This window comes from Triticum aestivum, chromosome 7B (assembly GCF_018294505.1).
Source record: "Triticum aestivum cultivar Chinese Spring chromosome 7B, IWGSC CS RefSeq v2.1, whole genome shotgun sequence".
Lineage (NCBI taxonomy): Eukaryota > Viridiplantae > Streptophyta > Magnoliopsida > Poales > Poaceae > Triticum > Triticum aestivum.
The window spans coordinates 495,855,706-495,865,059 of record NC_057813.1 but is presented as its reverse complement, the minus strand read 5'-3'; the positions used below and the strand labels follow the sequence as shown (position 1 = coordinate 495,865,059).

Genomic DNA, 9,354 nt, shown 5'->3' with positions numbered 1-9,354 from the left:
AAACCAAAGTACCGGAGGGTTACCGAAACCGCCCCCCCGGGAAGTAATGGGCCTTGATGGGCCCTATTGGAGAAAGAGAGGGGCCGACCAGGGCAAGTGGCGCGCCCCCTCCCCTTGAGTCCGAATAGGACAAGGAAAGGGGGGGCGGCGCCCCCCTTGCCTTCCCCCTCTCCCACTCCTTCCTTCCCCCTCCTTCTTGGAATAGGAAAGGGAGGGGGGAAACCTACTTGGAGTAGGTTTCCCCCTCCTAGGGCGCGCCTCCCCTTAGGCCGGCCCCCTCCTCCTCTCCCCTTTATATACGGGGGCGGGGGGCACCCCATAGACACACAAGTTGATCTACGGATCGTTCCTTAGCCGTGTGCGGTGCACCCCTCCACCATAATCCACCTCGATCATATCGTCGCGGAGTTTAGGAGAAGCCCTGCGCCGGTAGAACATCATCATCGTCACCACGCCGTCGTGCTGACGAAACTCATCCCCGACGCTTCGCTGGATTGGAGCCCGGCGGACGTCATCGAGCTGAATGTGTGCTGAACACGGAGGTGCCGTACGTTCGGTGCTTGGATCGGTCGATTCATGAAGACGTACGACTACATCAACCGTGTTGTCATAATGCTTCCGCTTACGGTCTACGAGGGTACGTGGACGAACACTCTCCCCTCTCGTTGCTATGCCATCACCATGTTCTTGCGTGTGCGTAGGAATTTTTTTAAAATTACTACGTTCCCCAACAGTGGGCCCCTTTGTTGCTCCATCGACGTACTCCTTCCTCCTATATATACCTACGTATCCCCAAACGATCAGAAAAGGAGCCAAAAACCTAATTCCACCGCCGCAACCTTCTGTATCCACGAGATCCCATCTCGGGGCCTGTTCCGGAGCTCCGCCGGAGGGGGCATCCACCATGGAGGGCTTCTACATCAACACCATAGCCCCTCCGATGAAGTGTGAGTAGTTTACTTCAGACCTTCGAGTCCATAGCTAGCATGTAGATGGCTTCTTCTCTCTTTTTGGATCTCAATACAATGTTCTCCCCCTCTCTCGTGGAGATCTATTCGATGTAATCTTCTTTTTGCGGTGTGTTTGTTGAGACCGATGAATTGTGGGTTTATGATCCAACTTATCTATGGAAAATATTTGAATCTTCTCTGAATTCTTTTATGTATGATTGAGTTATCTTTGCAAGTCTCTTCGAATTATTCTTTTTGGTTTGGCCAACTAGATTGGTAGTTCTTGCAATGGGAGAAGTGCTTTTGGGTTCAATCTTGCGGTGTTCTTACCCAGTGACAGAAAGGGTTGCAAGACACGTATTGTATTGTTGCCATCGAGGATAACAAGATGGGTTTTTTATCATATTGCATGAATTTATCCCTCTACATCATGTCATCTTGCTTAAGGCGTTACTCTGTTTTTAACTTAATACTCTAGATGCATGCTGGATAGCGGTCGATGAGTGGAGTAATAGTAGTAGATGCAGAATCATTTCGATCTACTTGTCTCGGACGTGATGCCTATATACATGATCATTGCCTAGATATACTCATAACTATGCTCAATTCTGTCAATTGCTCAACAGTAATTTGTTCACCCACCGTAGAATACTTATGCTCTTGAGAGAAGCCACTAGTGAAACCTAGGGCCCCCGGGTCTATTCTCATCATATCAATCTCTATCACTTTATTTACTTGCTTTGCTTTTACTTTGCTTTTTACTTTTTACTTTGCATCTATCTATCAAAAATACCAAAAATGTTATTTATCATCTCTATCAGATCTCACTCTCGTAAGTGACCGTGAAGGGATTGACAACCCCTAATCACGTTGGTTGCGAGTAGCTATCGTTTTTGTAGGTTCGAGGGACTTGTGCATGGTCTCCTACTAGATTGATACCTTGGTTCTCAAAAACTGAGGAAGATACTTACGCTACTTTGCTGCATCATCCTGTCCTCTTCGGGGAAATCCAACGCTGTGCTCAAGAGGTAGCATGAACCTATTTGGGCCTCGCCTTGCAGCGTGAAATGAATCACTCACGCATCTGGAGCCCATTCAGTTATCAAATGAATAAGATGAGTTTCGATAGAACTTACATCAAAATGGCAGGTTTTCTGTCAAGTCTTGTCAAGTCCTTGTACGATGTGATTTCCATATAGCAATGTTCCAATTAATAACAAAAAAATGGAAGCTCAAAATTACCTCTAGTTTCTAAACAGGGGTGTGATCTTAACTGGAGATAACCTGGCAAGCTGCAATCGACAAGGTAGCAAGACATATGTCTTATGTCAATATGACGAGTGTATTAAACACCTATTTCAAGTAGTCTCAAATCTTTACACCCCCCCTCCCTCCAGCACATACACGTAGTGCACGTTGGTTGCAGAGTATTGACAAACTATTATTTTCTGCACATATTCTTGCGGGGGCGGCAACCTTATGTTGGGCTTTGTGGCTTATAAGCAATGATGTGATTTTTTAACAATAAATATGTTTCATCTCATGTGTAGGTTATTCATGCATGTCCGCCATGGCTCCGTAATTGATCTATCCTGTAAAGACCGGAGGATAGAGACCTTTTGATGATGGTGTCTTTTCGGCTAGAGCATACGGCCAGCGAGATTTTCTGGTTTAATATATCGGTACACAACAAACACCATCATATTTGCAGCATATGAAAAGACAATGTTTCAATGTTCGCAAAAAGTTAGAACTTTTCGTGCTAATTAATCTTCATTGTTAACCTGTCGCAGTCGTGTGGGTGACGATGTCCCCAGAGGGCTAAGCTATACAAAGATCTGATCTCCTTATTTCTTATTTAGATATATTTTGTTAGGGATGTACAACGCTGAAGTTGACTGAAATAAAGATTAAACTACAATGTCTAATATCGTTTGGAGGAAATTTTTGTAATAAATCTCTATGACATGACTTCGCCGGAGGCAGGGGCATGATGCACGTGCAACTGCCGCAGGAGGAAAGTGTTGCATAAAGAAGATGACTGGGAGGAGGAAAATGGCGTAGGTTGAAGATGCATTTTTTTTTTGAAAAGAAGGTTGAAACCTCAAGCCTCTGCATAAATGATTTACATTCTATTATACTATTTACAAAGTCTGACAAAATGAAATAACTCAAAGCCATCCTTTTAGGGATGTGTCCTAGCTTTGTACCAGCAAGCATCATCTAATTCAGTGGCCTTACCAAGCCGCCTAATGATGAGTCAAGAGCACCAACAGGTCTACCAGACACTCAACGCGCATTGCATGTGCATTCTAGAATTCATCACTGCTATGCTTCATCGTCCCATCTTCAAGAATGATCAACACATTGACCTTGCCAGACCTCTCTGGCATCGACGTTGTCATGACACTAGGCAACGTCACCATCCTGCACGCGCCCATAAACACACATCAATCATTGAGACCCCACTGTCCCACACCGCCGAGACAAACCACTGTCCAGGCGGTAGATGCAACATCACTCCACGTCTTGGCTCCTCGAGCCAACACCTACTCCAAAATGATGCCTATATTTTTTTTAAGAAGGGAATATATTGATATTATGAAGATACCAATTACACCCAATCTCTGCACCTACAAGATGTCGCAAAGACATCTTGGATGCACACAACCAAAGGAAAAAAACAAAGGTTCTGCCACCGTGATCGACTCCTCTCAGCAGCCGCACACAGACCATCACCAAATACAACACCCAGAAAACATAAAAGATCTCCAAAAGCAACACCTCCAATAAGAAAACAGTGCACACGCATCATCGTTGCCCGGCCCAAGATCTTAGGTTTTCACCTTGGAGAAGTCCGAGATCTCAAAACAATTCATTCAGCAAGGCAATTGCCAGACACAACCAATGAAGGCCGGGCCTTAAGTTTTCACCCTGAAAGTCCCGGCTCGGCACCCGAGGAGCGCCACCAAAAATGAATTCCTCCAGTGTTGCCGCCCCCACTTGACACCAAAAGCGTCGTCTTCGTCCGATCCAGGAGACCCAGATCTAGGGTTTCCCACTGAATAGTCTGAGCGAGGTAATGCTGACTGCAACGAAGATGCCTCGACAAGGAAACAACGTTAAAGCCGTCGCCATCATCTATCATGACTGAACCGACACGGTTTTTTACCGTAATCACAACAACCCGATCCCACAGCTGACTGTATCTGCACGGAGCCGCGACATGAAGTACGCAGCGGCCGAAACATCGACAGAGGGCCTCCAGCCGCCCCTTACCGCCCCCTCCACGCGCTGCCAGCCGACCAAGAGCCACGCCGGGCATCAGATACGCGGTCCACCACCGCAAACATCACCAAGCAGGGCCGCCCACCAGAGCATGCACCCCGCTGACCATGGAGGCGTCGGCCACCACCGCACAACCTAGGGCTACCGTCCTAACTACCGCGCCCAACTCGCCACCAATGTCGGCGGCAGGGACCTTCTGAGATGGAGGCTGGCGGCGCTAGGGCTGGGACCCTGGTGTCTCCCTCGGAACGACACGAGGAGGTATGGTGTGTGTGTGTGTGGGGGGGGGGGGAGTTAGCATGAGGCGTTGTGTTTCAACCGTGGCCCAGAAAATCGGCTGATAGAAAAAGAGAACTATCGCAACCTAATTAAAATCTCCAGGAAAAGAAAAAGGCGCGAAGACTTGCCGAGGTCAACAGCAAAGCTTTTCCGGCGCCTCCAGTAAACAAGCTTTCCCGAACAAGGAGGAGAGGAGAGGACAGAGGAGAAAATCAGCGTCCCAAATTCCCAACGAGACAAACAAGAACCAATTAGATCGCCCAGGGATCGATGGAGCCCGATCCGTCCCAGTCGCCGACTGGGGGATCTTCCTCGCTCATCTTCCTGGGAACGGGCTGCTCCGGCGCGCTGCCCGACGCGCGGTGCCTCCTCAAGCCGTCAACGCCGCCCTGCGCCGTCTGCTCCATGGGCATCTCCCAACCGCCGGAGGGGAACCCCAACTACAGGTGCGCGCAGTACGGACACAGGCGACGACTTTCAGATAACTTCATATTCCAGATAGATAATTAGCATTTCACGTTTGCTGAAATGCAATTTCTCATGTTGTTCTAGATGTATTAGAAAAGTCGAACATACTTTACATGAATGGTCTAAGATATATTTAGATAACTTTGTGAGGGCACTTTGACAAGTAATTTTATCTGTGCTTATCTGACAAAATGCATATGCCTGTTTGCTATCAGGCTCAACACCTCTCTCTTGATAGACTATTGCCATGACGATGGAACCCACAAGTACATCCTAATCGACATCGGCAAGACATTCAGAGAACAAGTTCTCCGGTGGTTTGTCCACCACAAAGTTCCTTATGTTGACTCGGTGAGATATTCGACAGTGCATTCTTTTCTGGAAAGAAAGGATGCTCACCCTCTCAATTCTGTGCACTGCAGATCATTCTGACTCATGAGCATGCAGATGCTGTATTAGGCCTTGACGAAGTCTGGGTGGTACAACCAAGAAATGACCGAAACGATGTCGAGCAAATTCCTATCTTCCTCACGCAATTCACGATGGACAGGTTCATCTTCATCTTTAGCTTTCCCAGTGAACTGAAAAAAGAAACTCGGATTAGTCACCAGAACATATCCTGTAATAACAGCAACCGTGAATTTACAGTATCACGAGAAGATTCCCCTACTTGGTGGAGCAGAAACCAGAGGATGGCGATGAAGATGCCCAAGTCGCAAAAATCGACTGGAAGATAATTGAGGATGATGTCGACAAACCCTTTGTAGCGTCAGGGCTACAGTGTGTGCCGTTGCCGGTAACAACCAGCGCTGTTGAGCGTTACTTTGATCTTGTTACATGTTTGCCTCCTGGAGTGCTTACTTACCTTGCTATTCTGTGTTCAGGTAATGCACGGAGAGGGGTATATTTGTTTAGGCTTCTTATTTGGGAGGAGAGCTAGAGTTGCATATTTATCTGATGTCTCAAGATTTCTACCTAAAACCGAGCATGGTAAAAAGGAAATATTGGTCCATAATTCGTTATTCAGATAATTAGAATGCTTGTTGTGGATCACAGATGGGAGGGTTGTTAATCAATACAGCATGACGTTTTTCACTGACATATGTTTAAGGGGTAGTTGTAATGAAACAGAAAGATGTTATTAATCTGTTAAACAGCATCCAAAATTCTCGACATTGTTTATGATGTCCTTGATAATCTAGCAGGTTAAGTATCTAATGTTGTTGCTAAAACTGTATATCAAATCCTATATGTGGGGCACCGAAAATCATAAAAGTGTACACGTTAACTTCAGTGATTTCATCTGATCAAATTCAATGGTAGTAACACTTTTCAGTATGTTTCTTGGAGACCAGAGTCTTAGTACGTGTCAGTTATCAAATAATAGTATTAACAAGGTTGCAAATCATAATTTCACATGGTAAAACATCTAATAGCTATTTTTTTAGTTGGACTTTCTTGTTTCCTGCATATTATACTGCTCCATGTTACCGAGTGGAATGCTGAATTGCTGATGTTGAGTCTTCGCCTCTAGCTATTTCAAAATCTGGTGCTGGACAAGTTGATCTACTTATACTAGAAGCAACTCTTTGCATGGAGTCGTAAGCCCACCCCTCATTGCCTGTCAGAGAATACAAATTGATGATTATTTGATATGACTAAATTCCAAATGCTGTCAAATATGTTGATACTCTGACACAGACTTCATGTTCTGAACAGGGAGATTCTTTCAGCACCCATTTAACTCTGAGTGAGGTTATTTTTCAAGGACTTCCTAATATTTTGTCTTGAAGTTTTTTTCATCAGATTTGCTTAGCAAACTGTGAAGTGTTCCTTGTATAGGATAATGCTATTTGCTTCAACATGAAATCAATATCCTATTATTTTGCAGAGTCTTGATGCTATCAAGAGGATCCATCCTAAAAGAGCTCTGTTGATTGGAATGAGGCATTTTTTGGGGCATCAGAGAGAAAACCAGATGTTGGCAGAATGGTCTATCAGGTACGTCCGTGTGTAGCTGCTGAAATAGTTACATTCTTCCTGTATTTTCTCTAAGCCTAAAGGACCTGTCTCATGTGTAAGCTTGTATGATTATAGAGAAGGAATACCGACACAACTGGCTCATGACGGCCTGCGAGTCTTCATTGACTTGTAATAAGGTATGCAAGGTCGCTATGCAATACTCGAGGGCCTGACTAGTTGGTAACTTTGAACAATTTCAATCATGTCAATGCAGATTACAGCATCCATGTATCTTTTGCTGATTCAGCGAAGATCCGCCATAGCAGTAGTTTCAGCAGTTATTTTGTGATCTTTTATGTATTCAAAATATTTTAAGTTTGCTCATGTAGATTTTATATACACTATGTAGTATATTGTTCTATTATTCTCAAATAGGTGTCATTAACTGGAGGCCACACTGATGTCCTAAGCGACAAGTAAATAAAAGAGGGTGTATGTGGGGGAAATACCCTTTGGTTCCTGGGTGTATATGCACCTCATATAGGAAATAATAAAAAAAAAGTCAAAAAAGTTTGGAAGTTTTTTGCAATGAACTTGACTTTCTTTTGCACTAGTATACAAATTTTCACGAATAGAAAACCAACGTTGACTTCAGGGAAAAATACAATTTAATTGCTATTACAGGTCACTATTCGCACTATTTTGACCGAATTTTCTATCTTTTTTTTAAAAGAAGTCAACGATATTTTTTATTTTTGTGGAATTTTTTTTACCAGTGCATTGGAATGTCAAGTTTATTTCAAAAGTACTTTCAGGATTTGTGACTTTTTATTTAATTACTAAATATAGTTTTCATATAGGGTGTATATACATCCTTAGACCAAAAGTTTCCCTCCGTGTATGTGGTAACAAATCCTCTGCGGCCGACGGCAGTGAGAACTTGCTCCCCTTGTGCCGGTCTCCGAAGTCCGTTGTTCCACCGGTAGGTGGCGACAAGCTACAGGATCGGACTACTCCAATGGTGGTGGCGACCGTTCTCTGGAAGGAGGATTAGTGCATCGAGGGGAGGCATGCTGTCGCGGGTAGCAGAGCAGGACGGAAGGGATCGGCGGCAGGATCGCATGGCGGTGACAGGCCCTATGCGGTCACGTGCTGGTGCTATGGAGCTGTCTCGGCACCGTCGAGGCAGCATTAAGGTCGGGGTGCTGTGGTGCGTGTGGACTTCACGCCCCCAGGGGTGGGCCCAGTTCAATTCATGGGTATTCAGTTGAATAGCTACAATTTTTGCCAAAGAAATTTACATATATACCGTGTGTACCATGTATTATATCGGAAAGGCAATATGTACGCAGAATAGCAGGCTGCATACGCTTTCAGCCCAAGGGAATAGACAGCCTCTTTCCGTTTCTCTACCCTCCCGCTCAACATGGCCCAGTGGCCCAATTGTCTTTTATCTAGTAGTCGGTCAGTCCCAGCCCAAGTAAAAACTCTGTAGTCCTCTAAAAAAAAGTGAAAACTCTGTAGTGGACGTGGGGTCAATTGCACGATCGACCGATCACACGAACCTGCGCTTCCACACTCCCAGTTCTCATCGCTAGCACGCCGCACGGCCGCACGGCGACAGGGGCATCGGACGCAGTGGCGGGCGGGCAGCCGGGCACACGACGGTGCCGCACATACATCCGGCACATGGAGATAGAGTCCAGGCGTTGATCTCGTTCGTTAGTCAACACATCAATCTTTCCATTTACGTTTTATAAATTTTCTCCATCTAATGTGGTCACGTGGGTTAATTTTTTGATTGTTGTCTCCGATTCAATCTATGGAGGTGCTTCATAGTTGTTTGTTGGTCAAATTTATTTATTTATTTTGGAGACATGGTATTAGTAGTACCGGATGTGAATTTGTTTTGGATGAATTGACATTAATCATATCGATTGTACCCTCCATTTGTATCAGATGTCATCACTTTGATATGTCCTAAATAATTTGTCCTTCATATGTTGAGCAATTCCAAGTTATGATCCCAATTAAAAAAATCAAGTTATGATCACTTATATGAATCTGAGATATTATTCCCAATTCTATGTTTATTTTATACACTTCGGATAGCATGGTGCTATAATAATTTATACTTGCCGAAAATAAGAGGTTGCAAAAAATTTACAAATCTTCGAAATTTTGAATACACACTCCCAAGAATCCTGGGCCCGCCCCTGCACGCCCCAGACGCAAGGCGGCGCCCCTGAGCAGGTGGGTGGTGGCGCAACATGCTTGGTCGGCGATCCGCAATGACTACAAGCGGTACAACAGATGGCTTGGGATGATGCAGCGGCAGCCCTGCGTGCAGCATGCCCAGTACACGATGCGTGATGACTGTGAGCGGTACGACGAAAGGCGCGGGATG

General features: G+C 45.1%; 1 pseudogene; it reads left to right on the top strand.

Moving 5' to 3' along the window:
• The first annotated feature begins 4,635 nt into the window (after nucleotides 1–4,635).
• LOC123161800 (putative hydrolase C777.06c) lies at nucleotides 4,636–7,797 on the top strand (annotated as a pseudogene).
• The last annotated feature ends 1,557 nt before the right edge of the window (nucleotides 7,798–9,354 follow it).